Source organism: Corapipo altera, unplaced genomic scaffold (assembly GCF_003945725.1).
Source record: "Corapipo altera isolate COAL_440 unplaced genomic scaffold, ASM394572v1 2c, whole genome shotgun sequence".
Taxonomy (NCBI): domain Eukaryota; kingdom Metazoa; phylum Chordata; class Aves; order Passeriformes; family Pipridae; genus Corapipo; species Corapipo altera.
In genome coordinates, this window is record NW_020884923.1 from 3,949,301 (window position 1) to 3,976,919 (window position 27,619).

General features: G+C 36.6%; 1 protein-coding gene across 6 annotated transcripts in view; it reads left to right on the forward strand.

Annotated features, from left to right (window-relative positions):
- CHRM3 (cholinergic receptor muscarinic 3) overlaps positions 1-27,619 on the forward strand; it is a 280,416-nt gene that overhangs the window by 119,301 nt on the left and 133,496 nt on the right. The window lies entirely within an intron of this gene.

The window sequence follows — 27,619 nt, forward strand, 5'->3', positions numbered from 1 at the left end:
ACTAAACTGGAAGAAAAACGCAGTTTAGAAGCCAAAATAATAAGTAAAAGACTTGGAGATTCTCTATATTTCGTGCATTGTAACCTCTTTTTCAAAATGTTACACTTCTGACTGAATCTCTCCACTGAGCGATGAAGCAGAAAACAGTTAGTATGCATCTGCAGTATTAGATTTGCTCCTGAAATAAGTCCAGAGTCAAATGCAGCACATATTCAGTGTTTCTAGGTGGTTATCAGCATATGAAATAGAGATTAAAAAAACAAAGCAGATAAAAAAGAAAGGGGGGGGGAAATCCAAACCAAACAAACGTTAATATTAATCTAGACTTCCTTACCTATGATTTGTGGTTTGTTGTGTTTTGGGTTTTTTTATCATGCTTGATATTTTTTTTATGCTAATGTAGCAGAAAGCAGAATTAGCTTTTTCCTCTGTCCAACCCATCTACTCTTTGATGAATGACTGTCAGAATTGATTTTGGTATGGAAAGCAAAAGGACTCTTATGGATTTTTTTTTTTGATTGATGGATTAATCATGTTAATATTAAGAACGTCTCATTATGAAGCCTTTCACTTTGGAAATATTCTGAAGCTGTAAAAATCTGTACGATTCTCGGTCTTTATTTCTAGGCCTTCAGAGAGCTGATATCTAGAAACAAACAAAAAATTATGAGACAATTTGAAATTCTTAAATGTTTCGTTATTCCCTTTATTCACTGCCATTATTTTAAAATTTTAGATTTATTTACTATGAAAACCAATTGTAGGAGCAATTGTTCTAAGCCTGGTTGTAAGAGAAATAAAAATTGTAATCAGTCTTGAAGAATCTATATCTATTTGCAGACAACAAAACCTCTTATCTAAGTTTTGATATATAGAGGATTAAAACTATAAAACCTCTTATTGGAGTTTTGATATAATATATTTAGGATTAGAAATATTTGTCGTCATGTTTTGTGGCCTCTTTATCAGCATTTGCTAAGGATGCATTATTGGGGTACAACTCCACAGTCTGGGCTTGTTTTCAGACTACAGATTTAAAATACAAAAAGGTAAATCCTGCAGTGCTAAAATATATTAAATGTAAGTAAAAGAACTTGAAAAAGCAGATGAAATTCAGCAAGTCATTTGCTTCTATGGTCTAAATTTTACTTTATTTTGAAAAAAAATGCTATGTATTTGGGAAAGAAAGAAGTCAAAATACTTAAAGGAAGAATCTATGTAGAAGCTATGGCAACATTTTTTCTCTTTTCTGATGAGAAGGATACTGAGTAAGCAGAAAAGTGTATAAGGAGTATAAGATCATTTGGTACTTTTTATTTTCAAAAATTTAGTTGCAATAATGTGTATCTCACCTTTGAGGACTGACTAGAACACATATCTATTTAAACATTGTCTCAGGGTTATCTTATTTACATTACAGACCAAAGACAAAATTCTCTGTCTGCTATTTTTGCAGAATAATTGTAAATGTGGGCAGAGAATATGTGTGCTTCTGCTTATCAATTCTGACCTTTCTAAAATTTTAAGGCTGATGAAATTTCTCGAAAAGCATTTATATGAACTAATTAGGTGACATTTATGTGAACTAAAGGTGACATTTAGATATGACATGATAAAGGATATTTCCAAAACCTCCTTAATTTATGTTGCAAACCTGCTAATATTTTCATTTGTGTCTCTATAGGTTGTGTGGGAAGATCCTGAAATAGGTTCCAGTTTGTATTGGGTTTCTATATATATTTATTCAGTGGACTTCCTCAGAATTTACATTAGTCTGACATTATCCAGAACGAATTTCAGTCTCAAAAAGATCCCAGGCAGAACTCCAAACTCTTCCCTTTGAACTCTTGAGATGATGTAAACTCACTGACTTCCATGAAGTCAATACAAATTTATATTTCGTCTTTTTGCCTTCTGAGTGAAGATTTTTTTTATATGTAAGAGTATATGTCATATCTAGCTGTTAGATGTAAGTATACAATATATACTGCAGAGCCTTTCATGTTAATTCAGTGTAGTCAGTAGTGGGTGTGACAATGAGGTGTTTGTTGTAAAGAGATCAATAAATAAACAGTACCAACTCACCACGGGCTTCCTTTGCTCTGGTGTGGCAGCAGCAGAAATGGTCTGGCATCTTGGGGCTCCTCATTTGCTGTTTCTTACCTGGCATCCTCTTTGCCCCATTGGCTCTCCACAGGGGCTCCTAGTGCCTTTGCTAAAAGTTGGGCTGAACATAAAACACAGCTTGGCTAAGTTTTATTAGAGTGCACTTTCTGGCCAATGGTAATAAAACTAAAGTGCGTGAAAATGGGAGAAAAGAGGAATGGACAAAGTACGTGTAAATCATACTATAAGTGAAGATCACCTGTCATTCTAAAGCAGTTTATTCTGTTTTGGAAAACCAATGCCAATATTAAAGATGCTAGATGATGACAACTGATTTATACTGTAACTTTTATGGTATCTTTACATCCTATGTGCGTACTTAGAAGAACTGATATGAAATATATGAATTCTCTTCTTTGGTTCATTTGAAGTTCAGAAAAATAGAAAGAGCTGTCATTTCAAAGAAATACTTCTTCAGTCCAGAGATATGCTGAGAGCACAGCGTATATCCTATCAAAGGGGTAATCTCACATACTTGTCTGTGTATGCCAAGTGTTTTCAAATATATAACTGACTTTTGCACCTGTTTCCAAAGCTTGCATCTCTTCTGATCTTGTCTGGCTTTCCTTTTGTGTAACCAAACCAGAGCACTGGGGGGACATGGAGGGGGAACACGGAACAACTAGCGACAGCCCAGGGGTAATTGATCAGATGCCCTCTTTAGTAGTTTGGGGAAGGGTGTAAACAGCAAAACAAAATCAGAGGGGAAACGATGCTTTTGAGTCTTACTTCCTCTTACAGCATCAGGTTTTTCCCAGCTCTAACAAAATGGAAAATTGGTTTTAGGGAACATTTTATATAACAATGGTTTTTACATAACTCTCTTTTGCTAACTTTTTTTATTGCTGAGATTACTCTTGTGACGTTCTTTGTGTCTTGGAGTTTTCTCATCACTAATAGGAATTTTTGCATTCTCATACGTATGTAACCTTGAAGTACAATTACACATGAAGAAATATTAGAACAGCAGTAAGAGCTTGAAATATAACCATCACTACATAGAAAGTCAGAGATAAGTGTGAATAATGGAGCTGGTAAATTCTTTACCCATACAGAAATGTCTAAATAATGAGGTGTTTTCAAACAAAGCCTTCAATTCCTATTAAATATGAGAATTCCATTGTCTATCTGGTTTTAAGGAATTATTCTCTGTCACCTCTTGCTTAGAGCTCTCTCTCCCCACATCCTTCTGCCAGCAAATTGAAACTGGACACTGTTCAGTTTGGTTTGAGTTTGAGTTTTTGTTTTTTCCTTACAGGGAATTTCTCTCCCATTATTCGCTGTTGGCACAGCCAGCATACAAACAGTCAAGATGGCAAAGACAATAAAAAAAAGGTTTAGCTATTCTCCAGTGCTTTATTTAATTGAAATGATACATGGCACAATTTAAATTTCACTAACATAACTGCAGTCAAAGATGTTTTGCTAAGCATGGCTGACACACAAATGTTTAACGGACTAGATTTTATTTTGTTTGTCAGAAATGTGTGTTGTGCTTCAACAAAAAGCTCAAAGGATTTTGCCAGGATGTAGCCATGTGACTAAATGTTTTTCTCTGTTTAATACCTAAGCAGCTCTTGGTGCTTTTTTTTTTTCGTTTTGTTTTGTTTTCGATCTACATTCAGCTTGTGTAGCCTTGCCAACACAGAAGTTGCCAGCAACTCTGAATGTCCAAATTTTAATTTAGTTGAAGTGCAAAATAGCTGTTAATAATGATTTTTGGATTTGAGGAATTTAGCAAATTGTTTTAGTGATCCATGCTAATTTACTGATTTTGCAACTTAATATGTTTAATTTTGCAAAACCTTAAAGAAGACACTAAAGTTAATTGGAACTGTGTTAGATTTTCATGGATACCCCTTTTTTTAAGTGCACCAGAAATGAGAATGAATAGTTTTCTCATTACAAAAAAAATTTCTGTGATCTGACATTCTTCTTACCAATAATCATTATCAAGTATATGATTATGCATGAGTTACATCTATAATATATATTATATTTCAGTTTGAGCTAAAAGAGGTTAAGATAATCATTGAATACAACAATAATCAGCAAAGTACTGAATTTTAGTTAGATTTTTGTGTAAAATAATCCAGTAGAACAAGGGGAATTCACTGAACTGCAATTTTTGTAACTGTTAGAAGTTATTAAAAATAGGTATTTAGAATGCATTTTATTTCTTAGGTAATGTATGCCAATTAATTTGCTATTCTGAAGGTAATACTGAATTAATAAATACTTGTATCTAGTACAATTTGATAGATTAAAATTGCTTTAGCAACTGTGCTTTTTGTGCAAATATTAACCAAACCATGTGGTTGATGTTTTTGAAAGCTTAATCCAGAGGCATATAGAAGATTTGTTGGAACACTGAGGGGATGTACAGAAGTACTTTCCATCTACAGTTACACTCAGAAGCAACCAAGAACCAGTTCAGCTCTTAAACCGAGTTTTTTACTTGCTCTGATGTAACGATTATGCTAGTTTCAAATCCTAAGAGTAAGATATGGACTTGAATCCATATATTCAGGGAACCAGGGTTGTTTAGCCTGGAGAAAAGGAGTCTTAGGGGTGACCTTATCGCTCTCTACAGCTACCTGAAAGGAGGTTGTAGCCAGATGGGGTTGACCTCTTTTCCCATCCTTCTCTCATCCTAGTGACAGGATGAGAGGACATAGTCTCAAGCTGTGCCAGGGGAGTTTCAGCTTTGACATCAGAAGGAATTTCTTCACAGAAAGGGTTGTTAAACATTGTGGTGGACTGCCCAAGGCAGTGGTGGAGTACCATCCCTGGCGGTGTTCAAGAAATGACGTGGCACTTAGTAGTCTAGTTGACAAGGTGGTGGTTAGTCAAAGGTTGGACTCGATGATCTCAGAGGTCTTTTCCAGCCTAAATTATTCTGTCATTCTGGGACTAGAAATTTCACAACCAGCCATTTAAGGCAAGGCTTGGCAGATTTCTGGTGGAGAAGGGGGGAGGAGAGGGAAGAAGTATATATACAGTATTGCTGATGTAGTAACTTTGTTATCTTTCTGTCCTTTTAAAATGATGGAAGAGAGGCAGAGAAAATGGCAATGGAATTTAAGGTAATGTCAAGATTTTAACATACTTTTTAATGTGATTCCTGGCAATATTCTTCCACATGGAAGTGATACATGCAGTCCAATCTTGTGGCAATAACAAGACACAAAAATCTTATCTTTTAACACAGCAATCTACCATAAGTATTGGTGTACAAAATGCATTACTTTAAAATAAGTTTATTCTGTTAGATTATTTTCAAAGAGTAGATGGGTTTTTGTACCCTCTTTGCTATCAAGCTTACTTGTCATTATCTATGTAAATGAAACTCAAAGAAAAGCTTTTAAAACTCTTCTCAAAATGGAGCTTTCTTCATGCATGCATATGGCATTCAACATTTCAATCAGCTGTTACAGGTCGATGGGCCCAAGACTATATTTAGTGTCCACTAACAGTTGTTTAAGTGTTCAGCCTAAGACACGAAAAAACAGATTCACTAGTAATTTGAGAAATATTCCTGGTAAATTTTCAGAATAAATGTTCATGATGGCCTTCAGGTACTGTCTTTCTAAATTTTAAAATGACACTGCATTTAATGCAGTGCTTCATATTTTGGTTCAAAAACTCTTATACCTTCTGGCAAAGTCATAGATGTGGTGTTGTTTATTGATTTAAAAAAGAGAATTGGCTTCTTCTGATTTGAAAGGAAGAGTTGGTTTACATTATGTTGGTCTGGGAATCATCATACAGAAATTATTTTCCCAGTTATAAAACTTGTCCATTATACTTCTTATGGAAATTTTCCTGGTGAAGCCCACATAAGGTCAGGTGTTTAATAATCCAGGTGATATATATTAATAGTTTATGAACATAGAGTTCTCTTTTAACTGGTGGTGCTTCTGGCTCATCCTGGAACTCTTAACTGGATTCTCTTCTGTATTTAATCATGAACATTAATTAGACAATTGTTATCTATTTCCTAGATATTTCCATCTTCTGTGGATATGATGATTCTGCAGTGTCAATATGAGTTATTAACAATAGTTAATAACAATTAACAATAGTTAATAACTGTGCCAATAATAAAATTGCTTCTATAGCAAACAGGGGACAGATCTTCTGAGTGAGCTGATTCTGCTTTGTTTCCTAACTGTGCAGTCTCAGTTCCTGCAGAGGTAGATGGTGAACTTTAAGAACTCTGAATAATTCATTTGTCTCCAGTAACGTTGTGTAAAAAGGCAAGGATACTTTGGTCTCAGCAGCACCGACAACTTCAAAGAAGTATTACTTTTGGATTTCACAATACAGATATCCAGCTATGCTGAAGGCAGGTATTTTCTGACTGTCATCCATTCCTGTGTTACCACAGAACTGTTTGCGCAGCTATGTGCTGAAATAGATTGGAAAACTGATGGATTTTTTTTCCTTGAGAGGTAGAAAAATTGGGAAAGGAAATTACCAAGAGATTGTCTAATGTTTTATATCATAAACTGTAGTTCAAATTCTTCTGTAGGCATCCAGAGAGATTGCTTATGCATTATAATCCCCATTTGACAAAAGCGAAATTAGTTACAAGATTTAAAGCATCATTCAGAAGTGTTTTGCAGTTAGGTCTAGAATAGAATGTGTGAAGTTAAAAACTAGTTAAATACTGTGAACAAGTTTCTCCTGATACAAAGATGTAACCTCCACATTGTGAGTAACTGCTGCAGCCATTTAATAGTAAAGCTGCTGTTAAACAAAACTGACAGAAAACTTGTTCCAGACATGGAATAGTACCAGCAAAAGTGAATTAAACCCTTTGAAGCTTTGTAGTGCTCATAAAAATGTTAAAACCTTGAGTACTACCAATTACCACTTTATTTTACAAAGATTAAAAAAAAATAAAATGTTCCATTATTAAAGAGAGATCTTTCTAACTTCAGTATCTCAAGATGTATTTTCATAATCATTAGTAATTGATCTATGCCCTACAGGATTACCCAGAAATACAGATATAATCTGCACCAAAAGGAGGCAGAAGTCTTTTGTTTGCTTCTGTTCAAATTTTTCAACCTGTGTGCTAAGGACTTTCTACCACCTTTTATTCTTCTGTACATAACAGTAAATCAGAACAGTACAGCTGGTATGTAGGAGCAAAGAGAAACACGTAGAAGTGAAAGCAGAAGATTAAACATACCAGCCTAAGGCATTTCTATCCCAGAAATGAGCTTCTCACAACTTGTGGAGTCAGATGCTTAGCAAAAGTCGACGTCAGACACGTAGCTCTGAGAGTGCCAACTGAGAGTGCTGCATGAAAAGAGAAAAGTAATAAAACAGAAAAATAGTTAATGGCTGCTGCAGTGGAGTACAGGCTTGGTGCGAAGGCAGGCTGTGTCAGTGCTGCGTATTTCTCAGGTTCATTTCAATAATTTCGTCATCTGTTATAACTGGCATTTTGCCTGTTGATCTCACTTCAGAAAGCAAGTTACAGTCATGCCTTTTTCCTGCAAAGTTCAACTGATACAGGTACAGGGGGAATAAAACTTTCTTTCTAAAATATTTGAAATGGATTGGAAAGCTGATGCAAAGAATTAAAGATTGATTAATTTATATAAAATCAATCCTAGCAATAGTGTCAACTGACTATCAAATTATCAGTAACAGTATATCAATTTTCAATTGCAATTAGTTACTTGTATCTTTTGGTTAAATGCTTTAATCTGCTTTAAATGCAGAAAATTCAGTCCACTGATATCAAGTGGACTTGGCTGTGTCAAAACAAAATTTCTCACATACACTTCTTATATTCTCAAAGTGTGTTAATTTAGTTACTTTGTAATTTCAGTGTTTGGATGTCATTTTTTTCCTGGAACTAGTGCTGGAGAAAAATGCAAACAATGAGCACTTTTTGCACAGGATTTGCCTTGCTGCTTACTAGGAACCTTTGGAAAAAGGTTGTTTCTCTTTGTTATAAGAGATTTAATTGCATGTAGTGGATGACATGGCTTAAAACAAGAAGAGAAATGTGAGAAGACTCGTCAAAAAAACTGGTCAGCTAGGTGGTCATAGCTTTCTACTGTTTTCTGATTCTTCAGCAAGTTCTTTTTTCAGACTGACTCATCGCTTGCTTTGGAAGAAGTCTCCTCAGGCATTTTAATGACACTTCGTAGTTCTTTCTGATCCGCTTGGATGTTTGCTTTTGCTGAAGAGCCTTTCCTTTGCCAAATATACTAATTCCTATATCTAAATTTTTCTATGAATATATGAGAATTCTTGGAAAGTGAAATATTGTGTCAAGATTTAACATATTGTCATCTGAGTAAGTAGATATATTCCCTGTAACTCAGATACCTTTATTATTAATTTTCCAAGCAAAGTTGGATTTTTTTAAATTTTTCTGTCTTCATTTTTTTTTTTTAACAGGTGTATAAAAGCAAATAGCATATCTAGTTTCTATTCAAGTGTTCCATTAGAAAATATTAGTAATCTGTAAATATCCCTGAATAAATTTAATAGTTCTCAGACATGCTTTTCTCTTTCCTGTGCTTATATGAACACTGATTCCCAGGGTTTTTCTTTACAGGCTTTCATAGTTGTAGTCAACAACTTACAGTGTGCTTCATCACCAAGTTCATGCTGTCCGTATCATACTTTATAAGGGACATATGCAGAAGTAAATAACTCTAGCCTATACACTGAAAAAGTAAATTAGAGCAGAGGTAATGTGTTACCTTATCTTTCTCTCCTTGGCATTGTTAGGGCAACTTTTTGAAATAGGTCCACGTTCTAAGTGTCCTCCTCCCTGCTTGAAGACAAAGGAAGTCTTAGCTCTGATCGTGTTCTGTTGGACACAATGGTGATGGATCTTTGTGACCTGACTGAGTTACAAGCCACTTCTTGCTCTTCTGATGGTATCTGGCAGTGAAAACTGCCTGGGGATGAGAGCGATATATTTTTTTTTCTCATTTTGAGATTGCTGTTTTCATGATGTTTACTTGCCTCTGCTTCCACCTTCACTGTTCTTCAAAATCCCAGTGCAAAGTCCCACTCAGAATACAGAAGTTAAATGTATAAATCAACAAAATGAGCTGTGACAAAAGAATTCCTAACACACCTTTTAAACATCTTAAACTTCCAAACTACTGTGGCACTGGTGCAGGAGTTCAAATGCTCCTTGTTGTTGAAAAAAAGATTATCAAAAGGGCTATCAAGAAATTACTAAAGAGAGAAATGGCTCAAAGAACCAAGATCTAATGGGAAGAAGGAAAAGCGACAGGGAACATCTTGGTAATGCGGAAAGACAGAAGGGAAAGACATGAAAACAAAAAAGAAATTATTTAGAGGCTAAAGGGTGCTTACAGCACTCACAAAAAACATAATGCTGCAGATCAGGAAAACATAAGTTGATTGAAATTGTGTTTACAGAGATGGAAGGGAAAGTAAGTCAAAGAGCAAAAGAAGAATGAAAGAACATGTAGACTTCATTATTGCAGGTTTTTTATACATCATAATGTAGTTTCTCCTTTTCAAATGTAACATAAAGTTTGATGTAGTCAGGTTCAGACCAAAAGCTGCTTGCTTTTCTCTTCAAAATGTTCTTTGAATATTATATCCTACTTAATTTTTTGAAGGAAAAGGAAGTATTGTTGCTACCTTGCCTTACAATGGTGGGCTAGGCAGAAACTGGGTCGGTCATGGGTTTGGTGTGAGCACCCTCAGGGGAGAAACTCACTTTAAAAAGTGTGCTAAAAAATAACCAAAGAGAAGAAAAAGCAGAGAGTTGCAGAGAGAAAACATTGGATCTGAAATCAAATTACATCAATTATAGTGCATGTAGAAATAACCTATGTTTTGTGTTGACTCCTGTACAAAAATTAGAGAGCCTTTTTTTTTTCTTCTCCCATACATTTTAAAATATTCATTTTGTTGATATATCTTCTGGACTACTTCAGCTATCTCTTTAGAAAACACTGTCCTTTTCCATTACTTTATGTTGTTTTATGAGTTCTTATCCTACTTTAGGAAAAAAAAAGAAAAAAAAAGACCCCAAAAACAAACCCACAAGAACAAAAAACCCACTAAAAATTCTGTTCTAAAAAAATCCTGTCATTGAGTAAAGTGCTCTGTGTTTTAGACTGCCATAACTCTTGAGCCTGGCTAGTAACACTATTCTTTCATCTTATCTTGTCAGAGCTGGAGTAAGATTTGATAAATATGTCAAGGTAGTCTTTAAGCTGCCAGTATTTAATGATCATCCCAGGGATGCTTGGAACAAGAAAGATTCCAAAGAAATTGTCATCCTTTGTAGGAAAATACTTGTAAATGGTCCTGTATATTACTTTTTATTAGATTAAGTATATAAGCAGAAAACTTTTTTAGATCCAAAACTTTGTTTGCTTTGAAGTCACAATTCAAAGGGAAAGTTATCTGATTGTTTTAGAAATGAGTAGTAAAATATTGATGAAAATGCTGGTTCAAGAACAGTGCATGGGTTTTGGGCCGTCTCTTCATCTGAGCTCCATGTATATCTTTGAGAACTTGTAACAAGACAAATTCTCCAAGACAAAGTTCTTATAGTTAATGAATTTAAAGTAAGTTTATGCAAATTGCTTATTTCGGATCTGTGAACTGTAGAATTTGGTTGCAGTTCCCTAGAAATACACTTATTTTAGGTTTCAGCAAATCTTATGAAATACGCAAAAGCTGAAGATAATATAGTTTAAATCTCTTTTTAAATACATATACACATTTATAGGTATTATTTGTGATAGTTGAGCAAAAAATTGTCTAGAATTTTGAAAATATGTTGTCAGTCTGTTTCACTACTTGTTTACTACCTGCTTATAAACCAGCTAAGTAATCTTGTGAACAGTATAGATATGTATCCCCAGGCTTAAGGGAAAGAAAAATACCCTGTTAATTATGTAAAATAAAACACAAGAGTAATGCAAATGAGAAATAAATTGTTCCCATCACACTTACCATCCCAGGTGTTCATAATGCCGCAGAACTTAGCTGTGATAATAAGCAAGTTAGGTTTACGTTATTGCAAAAATATGTAACTAATTGACAAGATTAAAAAACAAACAAACAACAAAACAAATGTGTGTTTACTTTGCTAATATGTGTTTAGATTTAGATACAAATATGCTGTTGATCATTAGTTATCTGTTAATATTCATCTCTTACTTCATACACACTTGTAAATCATTTGATCAGGATACAACTCTGCAGGGATTGCCAGCTGTTCTATCCTATCAGATGGTTCCTCCACCTTTTTTCATTCTTGGATGGCAATCACAGGTTGCAAATGGCAAGCTCTTCCAAGATATTTTCTAACATCTGGCTTTTGATGGGCTTCTTAGACAGCTGGACTAGACACACTGGAAGAACTTCTGAGCTATTCTCATAATGAAGTGGTTTCTTGGCCTCTTAAATGTCATGTCCTCTCCAAGTGCCCTTTGGATGTGAAATGATCTGCATGTTATACATTGCCAAAGAGTCCAAAGATGCAGATTATTATACAGCTGGAAGCTGCAAATGTATGGTGTAAATTGAATATGCTGCATATCCACAAGGCATGTGGACAGTTCTGTTGCGATGGCTGCTGTGTTTCACATAGCATGTGCAAACCTCAAACACATGAGTTTTAGCAAATAATTCCACAAATTATTGGAGTAACATGGCTCAAAAGTAGAGGCAAAGGGGAAAGAAAGTTTAGATAGTATGACTTTAAACTGGAAATGAAAATTTATGTGAGTTTTGTCTGTATGCTAATTTTTCTTTTTTTTTCTGTTACCTATTCTTTGTCTGTAGTTCTGTATTACAAATAGATAACAAGGGGTGTTATATAGCCTAGTGTGATTTCAGGCACCTTGAAGGAGAATGTTTATCTATAAGTACAACTCAACGACATTTTTTTATATGGTATGGAGTTTCAACCTAAAGTAAATATTGTGCTTAATATTCAAGATTGCAGAACATGTAGCAGACTAGTATGTTAGCAATGGTAACAGGAAACTTGATAATAGAGAACATATTTTTTCGTCAATTAAATCAAATTGTTGTTAGCTAACCACACAAGTGGACTTGACAGTTACTTGGAAAATAATTGGTTTTTGTCACTGATTATTGTTATAGATAATGAAGATTGTTCTTCTGATTAGTACTTGACTGAAAAAAATAAAAATAAAAATAAAAGATAAGACTTGAAGAAGTTTAGATATCACATTTTAAAAAAAGTAGTTAAAAAATGTAGGGATAAACCCCAAGCCACATCTCACTGATTTTTTTTTTTCAAAATGCAACATTTTTCTGCATAAATCAATACCTGATTACAGCTAAAACATGGAAAGCTCAAAAATCATTTCACCTTCAATAACCATATAAAACTAGAATACTTTTAATATCTGCTTGGGCTCTATTTGAAGAAATAATGTGAATTGAAAAGACTGCATATGGCTGCATTCTTTGAATTCCTTTAGCAATAAAAAGAACTTTAGTAATCTACTTGTAATGAGGAACTCATTTTTTATTGATGCAAGTGAAAAAGATGAAATCCAAGAATACATTAGGAGGAGTGGGACAATTTTGTAATTGTCCTTTTTTCTTTCCCTGCTATAATGTTAGTGTTGTAAGATATGTCAACCTGAGGTAAGAATTTGCTACTTTTCTCATTACTAAACCAGTAAAAGAACTTCTGTGTAATAGCAAATAAGGTTTTTCATGATTAAAATTCTTACAAAATTTCAGTTGGATACTTCTCTGGTCAGATGGAAAAAACACTCTTCAGAATTAGTTGAAATACTATGCAGAGATTAAATTTCTTTCCTTTTTTTTTGTTTATTACTTTATTTGTATCTATATTTTACTCTTGATGTTATATTTGCTAAAAAGAGGGTTTTTGAGTCTTCTTGTATTTTGACTTTTATTTTTGCAGGCACAGAATTCCCAAGTAGCTGATCTTCTCATCCTATGTCTGGAAAATTAAATCTAAAGTTAGTAGATACAATTAATCTGGATATAAGAAACTTGGTAGTTCTCTGACAGAAAAAAAATTAAATTTCTTTTTAGAGAATGAACTACAGTTCAACATATTTTCTGGTATGATTTGCAGTGCAATGTTCTGGAATGTGCCACTGCAAAACATGTAGCAATCTTGCCATTTTACCAATTCTTCTAGGAGAATTCAGAAAACTAGTTTCTTATTCCAGGGGATAGAAATAGAATGGAGAGTGTGTAGATCATGCACTATAAGTTAGTGGGAAGATGTTCTTAGGTTGAAGAAAGGCAAGGAAAGAGAAAGAAAGAAAAGCGTAGCTAGAAATTTCACTGTTAGGCTTTGTTTTGGAGTACATGTGTGGTCCCTCTTTTTACTGTGGAACTAATCCTGGCTTGAGACTCACTAGTCTGTGTGAGGAGCCCATGGGAACTGCTGTACCATACAAACAGGTTGGCATCAAGACTTGCATGGTGCTTGGTGCAGCAGCATTATTTCAGCAAAACCTAAGAATTCCTTTCAACAGTGCAATGCAAATTCAGGATCACCTAAACTCTCTGCTCCTGCAGTATTTGGTTCTTTTTGGTTGAGTTGTTTTTTGGATTTCTTTTCTTTTCCTAAAAGCTTTTGCGTCTAGGAGTGGATAAGTATGAGTGCTAAGCGTAGGTTTATTGCAAAATGTCATCAACATCATCTTTTGGGAAGCAGTGACCTTGACTCTTCATCTTGAGCACAGTACATTTCAAAGTGGAAAAGAGAGACTTCTTTCCTTGTATGTCTTCCTTTCAAATTGAGCACTGGGTTGAGTAGAGTAGTTGGGTTGCAGCAGCTTTACTTAGTAATTGGGATTACTGTGAGGCAAGGATATGGGCAATAACCTACCACTCCAGAGCACCAGAGTATGTTGATGGTGAGCTATTTTTCTGGTAACCTAACGTGAATTATAGTGATTTTAGTAATCTCAGACTTGAGAGAAGAAACAAGAGTAAAACTCAGGAATATCTGTCCTGTCATTCAGTAAGTACTGTTGCACCATTAAAAAGACCAGAAGCAAACTGTGGAAGACAGTTGTTCAGAGTGGAGTTTCCCCCCTTCTCCCAAACAAGATGCATGTTTCTTCATTAGAGCTTGTGTCTAAGGAGAACAGCCCCAGATTGGTTGCACATTAAATTGCTGGAGAGAGTACCATGAGTTTACCAAGTCATTTCAATTCTCAACAGTTCTGTAAAGATAGGCTTCTTTTAAGTAAAAGCCACTGTCAAAGTCATGACCATTATAAAATTCTATTCTGTGCACCAGAGCAAATCTCAGTCTCTGCTAACTCTGCTTTGAAATGCACCTCACTTATATTTGCGAGTAAACAACCAACAGGTACTCCCTCTGCCTGAAATAAGATGATTCTACTTGGTTGAAGGCTTATAAGCCCCACCTGGGAGCTTGCATTGCTGTACCCTGACTGTTACCCATCATGTGTTTCCTTACACTGCTTTTTTTTTTTTTTTTGGAGTGGTATGTTTTTAAGTAGGTGCCTTTTTTTACATCTAATGCATATATAAGTGTTTGAGGCATCAACACACTTTTCATAATTTCACATTGCTTCCTGAATTTACAGGCTTATTAAAATGTTCCCAATTGTTCCTTTTGTTTGCTGGACTGAGAAAGAGCTATACTCATACTGTGTAACAAATAATAATAAAGCCTTGAAAAGTTGACTTGTTTGAAGTTACATGGCAGGGAACAAGTTTTGTAGATGGAATTTATTTATTTCCCCCGAGGTACAAAGGCTGTCCTTGAATATTACTAGCTATTAAAATATAACCACCCTGTGGTTTAAACTGATATTCCCATTAATGTAGCTCCCCCTAAGAAAACTGTACTACTTAAAGGAATAGTTGACACCAGAAGCAGTTTTCAGCAGTGCTTTGCAAAACATTCTTCCAGAACACTAGCAGTATCGAGCAATTAAGTATGCTTGCTTTTCTTTTTACATTATTTTTGCTTTGTGGGTGTTGACACTGGGATTCATTCATTGACTTAATGTAGAACAAGATTATGACCTTATTCCTGAACTGTAAAAAAGCACATACAGCCAATTTATTTTTTTCTTAAAAAAAATAAAATAAAATATAGGAATATGTTAATGTTCCAAGTTGAAGCAGCTAGTCTTCCTGTCTGTAAGTGATATATTTGCTTGGCTGGCAGCACTGTTTTAAATAAATAAGAGGCATGAAGTACTGCCTTAATGCCTGTCGAAGGTAAGCTATGCTTTAACAAGGTTTACAGAGGAGAGGAAGATGTCTGTAGGACCAAGACCCCTATGATGAAAGAAAGGTGGCATAGGTGGTGCTGAAAGGGTGATGATGTAGCTTTGTGCTCTCTGAATAACCTGGTCAATGCAAGGACAGTCTCTTTCCTGTGGATAAGGATGGTTAAGGGATGCATTATCTTTGGAACACGAAGCAAATTTGGAGCATATGTGCAGAGTAACACCTTGCTCTCCTTTCTGCTTCAGAGGTCAGTTCAACAACGTCATCTTTAGTAGAGTTCTTGGCAAAGAACAAACAATGTTTAGTTGTAAATCCTGAAACCAACTGATTTCTCCATTGACATATATTTACAAAGGTTGATGGTGTTATGATTTTCTGTCTGTCTAACCATATAAGATTAACTGTTCCTGTATATAACTTCAGACTCATTTTCTCATTATAAATACTTAATACTTAGATTTCTGTTCATAAACATTGCTAATTAAACAATAGCTAAACAAGTCAGGTAGAGTTGCAGGAATTACTTCTGTTGCTTTGGCAGACTTGATAAAAGCTTTAGAAGTTTAGTTTAGCAATCAATGAATTTCAGACCATTTTCAGATGACTATGAAGAGTGTGATACCTGTGGGCTTGGAAAATCTTCAGATCTTGACTGCATCACTGTTTTATAAGAAGGAAAAGGCTAGATTTTCATTAAGACTCTTGACTTAGTTTTGGGTGGAATCCAACTTACCTAAAGTTACCTGTCTAGGTGTTGAATGTTTAATCTAAATCAGCCATTGCGCATTTTTGGATGATCCTGGTGAGAAGCTGCTGTGAAGGATGATTCACATCAGAATAAAGTAAGTAGTTAAGTTATGTGGTATTAACAGCCCTCTTTAGGGCATTTCTTACATCTCTGGGAAATTGAACCATAGGGATATTGCTGAAGGAAAAGATGCAGTGTTTTTTTAGAATTGATGCAGTTACCATTTTTGTACCACTGGAGTGGTATTATTCCTTCTGAAGTCAGTTAATTCAAAATTTACCCATAGTGACCCTTTTTTTGCAAGGAAAAAAAAATGACACAATAAATCCTGTTGCTTACTCTGCATTGGCACTTTGTTCTACTAATGTAAGACTGCTGTCTGAGCTCAGCCTTCAGGGTTTTCACTCTGGCTTTGGCTTTTTTTTCCTCTTGCTGCATTTAGAAAAATAGCTAAACTTTCTGTCTCATTTTCTGTTATGTCAGCAAGATGCAGAATTTCTGTAATTACATTGTTAGCTTGTAATAAATCAGGACCTTACTTGACTTATGAACCTCATGATGATGATCACAGAATGTTTGTCTGTAAAGTCTTTATTAAGTAATTTAAAATCTTATCCCAGTGAGAGCCTTACTTGGGCTGATGGGGTGCTAATTTTATGTTGCTTTCCAGAGGCAACAAATGTCATAAGGCAATGCTGCTAAAGATCTTAATTGTCTCCATACATCCTCGTGTTCTTTAATGCCTCTAAATTAATTATGAATTTTAATATTAAGTCTTGGATTGCATTATTTCAGCAGAAACATAAAGCTAATGTGATTGTGTGCCATAGGAATTGAAGCACCTGTGTTTTTAAGGATTATTCCCCAACATTGCAATTGTTCAGTAACTGTCTGGTTCAGAAGGTTCACAAAACATTTTGCTCAGAAATGAGGGCTGTTGCCAATAGTTTAAGTGCCTGTAGAAACAGAAAATATGTTAAATAAAACATATTTGCAGCAAAACCACTGTATCTCATATTAAAGGGAAAGGCAATAATAAACAAAGTCAAACTCAACAGTCCCTGCCAATCTAACCTGGCTACTTTTCTTCCTACCTTCAGAATTCATTGTTGGCTTAAAGGTTATTTTATTTTATTATTTTATTTTATTTATGCTGTTTTTTAATTTTTTTTTACAGAGTCTAAGTAGGTACCTGAAAACTGTAGTATTGCTGCCAGCATTGGTTCACATTACTTTGAGATTGGTTTTGTATTGTTAACCTTTTCTTGAAGAGAAAAATGGTTTTCCAGTATACTTTCTCCTCAGCTTGTAGCAGGAAAGAAAACATACGAATCCTCTCCCCAGTTTCAGAAGCTTCTCAATTTTCTGAAATATTTAAAAATCTAAGTCACCTCCAGTCATATCATATATGAAAAATCCTGTGTCATTTTCTTTACTTCCCAAAGCATCACTATGAAAACTGTATATACATGAAAAATAGAATCATCATGCTTTAGGGAACATCAATTCCACTGCAAATGTATAGAAACAGCACTACTGCTCTTTAATTAAATTGAAATACAGAAGAAAACGTGCATAGGTAAAACCCATGGTTTCCAACTAGAAAATGTGGCTTGAGTTGCCATCGGTTCTCAAGAGAAACATGTACTTTTACATTTTGTCTGGATGACAGCACTTCCATTACTATGATGACCTGTGAAATCACAGAATAGCAAAGCACTGCTGCAACGCAGGACTGATTATAGTGAAGCAGTCAGAAGTGCCTGCTCTTATGATAATGCTTGTGGAATTCAAAGCCTATGGGCAGTGCACAGACCTTCTGATCTGCATCAATTCTCTGTCCTGGTTCGAGTATAGGTCATGCTGCTACTTTCATAAATACATCCCATTAGAGCTAAATCTCATGTATCACTGAGTTTATATACTTCTGGAGTCATTTACAGTGTCTTACTCATATTAACTGGTCTGAGTAAATGTATATCTGCAACAGATGTTGATTACTACTGCCCTTGGTAGTAATCAGTTCCAAGCTTTTTCTAATACGCAGAATTAAATAAATCCTGTGCAAAGCCAAACCTGTATTATCTGAGCAGAAGAGTTAAACCATGATAGGAAAGCCACTGGCTTATTTCCCCTGTGCTGTCTGTCTAGTTTTAGTAAAGTGCTGGGGTGATATAGTATACTTTGGAATTTTGGGAATCTGATTTACTGATTAAATTCTGACATTCATGACAGAATGTGGCATGACACAAGGGTTTCATGCCAAGGGTTTTATCTTCCCATGTATCATTCTTTTTTTTTTCCTTCTTCATCCCTTCTCCCCACCAGGTAAAAGCTGTTTAGCTTTTTGGTTTGTATAAACATTCAAACAAAATTCAGATATTGATAAAGAAAGAAATAGCTGAGCTGCTTTTTCCAGGTTCTGTACTGAAGTTCTGTATACTACTTCAATACAAAATTATAACAGATCTTTAACTTTACCTGCGCAGAAAACCACACTGCAGCTGATCTACAGAGGTTAACAGATTTTCAGACATGGGCAAAGGCATGTTACAATCCCAAAGTATAATTATGATATTCCCCCATAGGGAGTCAGGAGTGTTTTCCCACAGTGAACCTTTCTCTCAGATTTTGCTCCTCAGCCCTGATGTCTGTGTGGCTGTTCACAAAAACAGCCACACAGCCACACAGAGAAAAACAGCAAGTAGGAAGCTGCATTCTTAGCAATGAGAAAGTTAAAAGTCAAAATCAGCAGTTTTTCCTAAACTGGTTTCTGTTATATTAGATGTTGCTGTAGTCTGTAAAATACTATATGTATTCAGTCCTGGGGCTGAAGTAAAGTTAGGGTTTTATACAAAGAAGTGCTATTCCTTCCTGTTATGCAATGAGACCTAAAATGGGCAACCTGCCCGTTTGAACACTGGCATCAAAGAGAGAAATGACTGCCAGACCATGCAAAACTGTCCTTGCTGGGTAGCAGAAACCTCCCAATAAAGCCTGGGGTTGTGATCAACACCAGTTCCTTGGGCATTTTGTACTGTATTAGTTCAATGGGTTAGAGTGTGGTGCTAGTAAATGCCACAGTTGCAGGTTTGATCCCAGTATGGGTCATTCACTTAAGGGTTTGACTCGATGATCCTTGTCTCAGTCCCTTCCAACTTAGAATACTTTGTGATTCTCTGTGTAGCCTGTGGATGTTACTTTGGAACCCAGTCCATCCAAAAAGCAACTCTTCAGGGCACTGCTTCACGGACCAGAGCTGCTGAGTTGCTTTGGTGGTGGCACAGGGGAACAAAGTCAGAGGCTGTGGTTAGTGCATGGTATCTCCTCTTTGCCACTCCTTCTTTGTGATTCTTCCTGTTCCAGCCTTGAGTCTCCACAGGCTTCTACCCTTCAGGATGAACCTGCTCCAGCCTGTGCTTTCCCTGGGCCACAGGTCCTGCAGGGTATGGCCACCTGCTCCTGTATGGACTGCGTGGAATTGCTTTGTTCTTTTCTAAAGATGTTTTCTCTGAGGCAACGCCAGTGTGGCTGCAGGGCTCATCCATGCCCTGCAGTGGGTACATTGGAGCCAGCTGGAATAGGCTGTATCTGGCATGGCATCTCTCCTCACAGAGGGCCCTCCAACATGAACATGAATTCCCAGAGCACAGGTTTTACTGGAGGTTGTGTCAGCACTGCTAGGTTTGCTGCTGTCCCTGGGGCATGCAAGGCTTTCTTCCTTCCTGTCCCAGGTGCCTAGAATAGCCACAGCCACAGGAGATGGTGTGGACACCTCTGTCGCAGTGTTCCAGGGTCCTGCCCTCCATCACGGGAAGACACTTGCTCTACAAGAGCTGAAATTGAGGCTGGAGCTGGGCAGGCACCCACATGCCAGATTGTCAGCTCCACAGGGCTGTACTGTGGGAAATGGCAGGTTTAGAGCCAGCGGTTGTTTGGTCAGGGTGGCCCTGGCCTTGGGCCACACCTTCATCCTGTGGCATTTTTAGAACGATTTCTGAGCTGTAAGGGTTTAAAATTATTTTTTAATTTAAAAAAAGGAGAAAAAAAATTCTTCAATTCTGCAAATACATTTAGTGAAATGTCTTGGATAAAGAGGTTTAACTCTGGTAAGATGCAATTACAACTGTTGTTGGGTCTGTAGCTCTTGATTGTAGAGGGAGCTGGACATTTAACATTTAATTTGCCCAGAGACATAGTTTTATATGTTTGAATATGAAAGCTGCACTGAAGCCACTGTCTGGGTTCATTTGAGAGGTTATTAAAGGTTTCCATGTACATACTGTTAACTCTTGGTATAGAAGAGTGCATTTTGGTATGTGAGTGTGGGAGATAATTGCATCTCTTGCCAACAGCTTCTCTCTTCTCTGTGCTTATAAGCATCTTCATTAATCCTATAAATTCTCATCAGAAGTTTTATTAGGACATTTGTTGGGTAATTTTGTATATCCTTGATAGAAACTGAAGTTTAGAAAGAAATTCATGATTACTGAGATTTTCCTTTATTGCCTGGCGGGCATAGTTAGTAAAGGCCAAATTATGAGCCATTTCCTACCTGGATACTCCAGTGATCAAGCAGCACATTTCCATTAACAGACTTACCATCCCTTTTCAGGAAAGTCCGTCTGCTTCCAACTGATAAAGCCGCATATCATTCACTGTGCCTTCAGCTGCCTCATATGATAATACAAAATTTTACTCATGCTTTCCCACTTTCTCAGCTTTAACACCAGACGTGTATATTGTGTGCATAAGTCACACACAAATATTTATTCAAATGTTTAAATGTCTAATGTTTCAAGAGATTTACTTTTTCCCCTCTGTTTAGAGTAATCAGAGAAACAAGAACACAGGAGACAGAAACATTTTTATCAGTTGTAGAGATTGGTGGAGAAAAGGCTGTCAGTAAGGCACTCATGAATATCTTGAAACTTTTGAGTAACTGTTAACAGTGAAACCTCTATGTGGAAGAAACAGAACAGTATGTTTGCTCGGGACATCTTTTTTGATTAAGGCTGCCTTCCATGAGAAAGGGGTATGTGTTTTTATCCCATAAAAAAAAATAAATATATATATAGTGGAACCTAATCTCACTCAAAATGGCTGTATGATCAGAATATTTATCGACTAAGCAGTGAATGAAAGGGATTTGTATAAACAGTTATTATGGATACCAAATTACGATCATGAGAAATGAACACTCAGGATTCATCAAAACAGATTTAGATATGCAGTGTAATGGGTGGTGGACATGAGATACTCCTAAAGCTAACTTCATCTCATCCTAGGGCCAGCAACTAAAATACATCAGCAGTGTTGACTGGTCCTTTGGTGTGGCAGCTTTTCCTGTGTTGACTGTGCAGAGTTTGTACAGCTTAGGGGTAGATGCCTGTAACTGCAAAGATATCTAAAGTTCAGTGGGACCGATTCCTAAATTATTAATGCCAATAACTGTATACCAAATAGTGCGTTTCCTGGTTCAGTCTGTTTAACCATTATTATCTTCTAGTGTCATGTAAAATTATACATGACATTTAAAAACTTTAGTGTAAAAAAAAACTTTGTCAGAGATGCTAGAAGTCAAGCATCAGTGAGCACCCAAAGGAATAAAAATCTAAATCACTTCTCAAATTTTAAAAAACTTTTGTGGTTGTGTATCAGATACATAGAGAATTGAATAGGTATTGAAGAGCAGTTAGATTGAAGAACTCTCCTTTTTTTCCTGATGTTTTCTTTTTTCCTAACAGCTTGCTCTACTGATTAATTCAGACACTATAGTGCACTTACAAGATGATTTCTATGTGAACTGAACTGAGTTGAACAACTTTATGCTGAGCAGATCTGAGTATTTCTATAGCAGCCGTTCAGCTTTGCCACTAAAACACTAAAGTCTCTATTGGAGAGTGAAACAAATGTGATTTGTCTAGACTGAACAATTTTCGAGCTATGAGACTACCAAACTAAAATCATACCTGAAATGTTTGAATTTTGTTTCACCATGCTTCTTCGAAATTCAAAACAAAATGAAGGCTTCTAGTTATTCAGCACCTAAAACAGACTTGGCTAAGCCAGTACTGTGAATTGATATCTCTTCACCAACAATATTGTCTTAATTCAGGATGTTAATCATTAATTTTTATCTCTGTTAAACTGAATGAAAGAGGCATACAATTATTGTTTTTAGTCATTCTGAAAAACTAAAAGTTGGCAAGTTGAACAAACTTGTGTGGTATTAAATTGTCCCAGCAAAGAACTCTGTTTTGAGCTAGATGTTGTATGTTTTCCTGTCATATCAGTGGAGAGGTACTTTTCTAGTGTATAAACATTGCAGTTGCAATCTCTTACCATCCAACTTTGATCTTGTCTCGGTCCAGAATGAACCTAACCTCTTTCTAATGACATCCAGTGAAAGAAGTGCAAGGTGGACACGCTTCTTCCTGCTTGCATACTTTTTAATGTCTGAAGTTTAAGAATCAAAATATTTTCTGCCCTTTAAGGTCCATTGGAAATAGAAGCTGCAGAGCTGATATTATAAAATGCCTTTTTTCAGATTTTTTTAGTCATCTTGATCATATTCATTAAACTATTAAAGCACCTTTTATCTATTTAGATACATCTATATGCATTTTTGAGGATGACAAATGTGATGTGTAGTAGTGTTGATTTCAGCAAGAAAATACAAACTAAATACTAAGTCAAATTTTTGAGACTTTTTTTTCCCTTTCAATAAGGCAAAAAATTGCACAAAGTTCATTTAAAAAAAAAACAACCCATGAAATCACCTTTATCTCTTGATACGCAATCATGTGAAATTTCTACCTTATTTTGTATGAAGTTTTGTCAGTCTTTGGATTTTATTTCTCATAGTGAGGAACGTAATTCCTGTGAAACACTGGAACTCTTTTCTCGTGCAAAATCAATGCATGCAGATTTATCTTCTCAAATAAGCAGAGCAGAAATTGCTGTACCCAGAATTTTGCTTTGTAACAAAAGTAGCTCTCCTATTTAAAGACCTTTTCTGACACTAAAGTCTCAAGTGAGTTTTTATCAAAAATAAACAAAAAGCTAAAGGCAGCACACAAATGTTATTCTTGTTTTAAATAGGGATTCTTATGAATATAGGAAAGGAACCATGCAAATCATACCATATGATTTTCAGTTATGTACCTGGAACACTGAGCACTTGCCTGTCTGGACAGCAGCATCTTTTAAGGTATTATTATCACAGACGTATTTGTGGTACCACAAATTTCAGTTTCCTGCTCTTCATAGTGTGCCCATATGTGGAGAGCCTAACTCAAATTCCTTGGTTTTGCTGCCCCCCAAACCATGCCCAAGCCAAAATCCTGCTAGGACCAGTCTCACAGTTTTGTAACACAGAATGAGTGCCAATGCCTAGAATCACCCCTCAAATTAAATTTTCCAGCACAGATATAGTAATTGAGGTCAGAGATGGCTGATGTTTGCTTAAATAGGTCCAGAATTCATGCTGATAAGTGAGATGGTGTTTTGGGGGGTTTGTTGACATGGTTGCTTCAAATGGAACTTGATGTTCTGCACTGTTCAAGCTGAATTATCCACTGATTTTGATTACTGTTAATAAAGAGTAGAGTTTGTTAGCTTTGTAGCTGAATATACAAACAGCACAAGGTTATATGAAGCAACTCAGTTTGTCATAAATTAAAGCAATGAGTTCCAAAGCTCTGAGTCAGAACCTGCAGTGTTAGGGGACTAAAACTGGATTATTGATATTAATAGCATAAAATTAAAATATGGTAGAAAATTACTGGGAAGAAATTTTTTTATTATTCAAGCTATTTATATAGCTTGAAAAAGATAATTTAATAATTAATTAGTTTATTACTAAATAAAAACATAATAACTTGATGAGAAGAAAATTATTAAAATTCATTTTTAGTTGTCAGAAACTGCAATTTCTCAACTAGAAAGAGGGTCAACTAACTAAAAAGAGGCTTCTCTTTTCAATTGTTTTGCAGTCTTAAAAGTTTGCTAGTGACTTAGCTGACTTTGATAAAGAAGCAGACTTTTTAAAATTAATTTTCTGCCCTGATAGTGTAAATGAGAAATGCTTTTCAACATTTATACCTTCTGTATAAAAAATAATGGAGCAATTAATTTTTAAAGCGTTTAAGTGTTTTTAAGTGTACTTCTCATTGTCGTTTCGTGTTGTTGACGGTATGTAAGCATTCCACTAAGGACCTTTAGGGACCTCAATTAAACAAAAATTGCTACATGCTGTTCAAATTGTAGTTTTACTACGTGACTGAGTTACTAGGGTGTAGATTCAGTGCTGCATCACTGGAGTGAGGTACTAAAATCAGAACTGTTCTTTTGAAAAGTCTGGAACCATCCTTCCTGAGCCAGAAGATTGAGCTCTCCCACCAAAGGCCGCACGATGTCCCTACAGAGGTTCTGTGTCACTTTTCAGAGTGCAAACCCTTTTCAGGTTGGAGGCAGTTAAATAGTATACATGAACTCCCTGGCTTCTCGTTGCCTATTTCTGAGAGTTTTGCTTTCTTTGCACTGTGACCCCCAGTGCAGACACGTTTCCTTGTGCTGAGCTCCCTGTGCATTACCTATCTAGGAGCAGTGGCAGGAACAGAGTTTTAGAATAGTGGTGTAATGGCTAGGCCAAGAAATGCCTAGGAAAAGAAATGTTTCAGGAAGTGGATTTGGATCTAAACATAGTGTGGGGGTTTGACCCCAAAAATCCAATCTCCAAGCTCCCCCACAATTTGCCTCAACATGGAAGTTTTCAGACAGGCACAACTCAGTACGAGGGAACTATATCAAAATTTATTACTAACACAATAAATACTATAGAAACTAAAAAGCAAATAAATAAAGAGTACTAATACAATTTCTACCACCCCTGGACCCTCCCACATCAGTTCAGGAGAAGTTTTCATGGCGATAGTTAAAGTCTCTCTCTCATTGGGGTATCAGGGAAGGGGCCTTTGAACCCCCACCAGTCCCTCAGCTTCTGCTGAGGTCTCCTCCTGGGCTACAAGGGAACATTTGCTTTACTAGGTCTTCATCACGAAAGTCCAGGGAGCCAGCTTTTGAATTCTTTCTCCCTGGTTCATGAAGGTTCCTCCCAGAGAGTAAGATGTTCACTTTCCCTCTCCAGGTTGCAGGTTTCTGGGTCTTGCTTAGTCTTTTTACCCCAAATAGTTTTCACCGAAAGTCCTTACCCAGAAAAAGACTGCTTGGTTTGGCTTCTCTCTGTTACAGCTGCTGCAGCTTCTCAGCTTCCACGTGTTGCGGGGAGGCATTCCTCCCCCTGCATTCTTCTTTCTGTTTTCGGCTGCCCTCGCCCAAACCTCACGTACCTCCTCCTCCGAGCCTCTCAGCCCGTCTCCCATTTTGCTTCAGTCTCAGCTCAAGGTCACTGCCTCTCCCCTGCCATTATGGGGGGGAGAGGGTAGCAGCGAGACTACTTCAGTCTCTCTCCTCTGCCTGGAGTTCTTCCAGTTCTGCACGACTGCAGCTGCTTCTCCAGGCTCCGGACCACCCGTCGGTCCATCTCTGGTTCGGCTCCAATGCCTCGCCTGCCTGCCGGGGCTAGCTAGCTCCAACTCCCTGGCTGGCCTCTCAAGTCCATGCCACCGCCTCTCCTGGGCAGTGGGGGGGAAAAAAGGCCCCTAACCTTTTGACCACGGGCACTCAGTCCAGTTATAATACTGTCCTGAGCTCCCCTGCAGCCCGGCTGGGGGGGAAGAGGGCCTGCCCCCCCCCCCGCAAGGGGCCCACAGGCCTCCCTCCTCTCATCTCATGGCTCCAAATCTTTCTCTCACACACTGCCAACAACTTCCTTCTGGCTGTTGTAATATCCTAATTTCACAGGGGCGAAAAACAACTGTACTTGGTCCCTTGTCGAAAACTCACCTGGGACCAACCAATTCCAGTCCCCCCGGGGTGGAGGGGGGGGCAGCTCAAACCAAGACACATAGGTCTGGGCTGAGAGGGTATCAAAGGCTGTTCCTATGGAAGGGTTTGCCACACTGACACGTCCAGTTCTAATAATTCTTCTAATTAAGAATTGCTTGACATTGTTTGTAAGACAAAAAATACATATTCTGGCCATATTTAATCTGATTTGCTTCTTTTCCTTTCATTGATTAAAATCTAGCCTCTCCTGTTCATTTGGTTTGGGGTGTTCGAATTCACTTCCACTCTAATGCACTGCACTTCCTGACTGTGCATGGATAGTGGAGGGAATGGCTATCTTCCAGGAGAGTGTTTTACCAGAGAACGGAGAGACCTTTGTGACTGATAGAATATCAGAGCTATGTTAGAAGTGCTGCATTAGTGTGCTGCAATGTACATGGATAGTAAATGTGTATTTTCTTCTATTCTTAAAATTAATTGGAATATAGTTTTAGCATTGTATGTTAATAATCTGAGCCTTGCTGTTGTTGTTGTGGAGTTGTTGTTGGTTTTTGCTTTGTTTTCTTTTTCTCCTGAGAAACTGAACATCTAGCATAGCCAGTGTCTTCTCTGGTCTGTTGCCTCCTTTTTGTAACACCTGGGAGTAAAATCCCTTGGCATTCTGGTAAAGGCTAAGACAGTGAGCAAATGTGGAACATCTTGATTCAGATTCACTCTTCCGTGTTGTGCAAAGGGGTCTTGAAGCCTTAGGCTTCAATGACATGTAATAAGTGAGATAATAATGGCACATGGTTCTACTAATTATATCTATTATTATATATAATAGCCCATATAATTATGTTTATATAAAATATAATTATATATTTAATGTATTTATAAAATAAATATAAACTTTAATTTAGTATACATAGAATATCATATTGTACATAGTTTTTTATATATATGATATACATATATGGTTTATAATTAAATGAAATATGGTGGTGCAAGGCTTGATATGCAAGCAGGTAACCCCAGGCACTGGATTGTGACTAAAGTTTTAACGAAAATTTATTTTAACAGTCAAGAACGTTGCAATATGTATCTGAATGATACATGTGCTTTATGGCCTGCCTGGCCCCCCAGGTGGGAGCCTCCAGACACTTCTGTGAGAATTTTATCACTTGTAGCAAGGGAGTTCCCTCTCAGAAGACAGGTAAAGACAACATACACAGCATCCTGCACAGGAACAAATTCCTTACCTCATTAAAGCTTTTCCCTGGCAGCAAAAGTTTCCTTGAATGAGTGCTAAGCTCTGTCTCCTCTCTATTTCTTCCAAAGATGATCTGCTCATAGAGGTCAGTAGTTAATCCTTCTCTTACACTTCTGACTTCAGAAATTTACAACTTCTGCAGAGGAAAGTGTGTTGATTACATTTTAGTTATTAATATTTCTACTTCCTCTGTCAGCTTTTAAAAGCATCAGTGTATTTAATGCAGCTGAAAATATAGTGTTTGGGGTATATCCAGAGTTTTATTTTTCTAA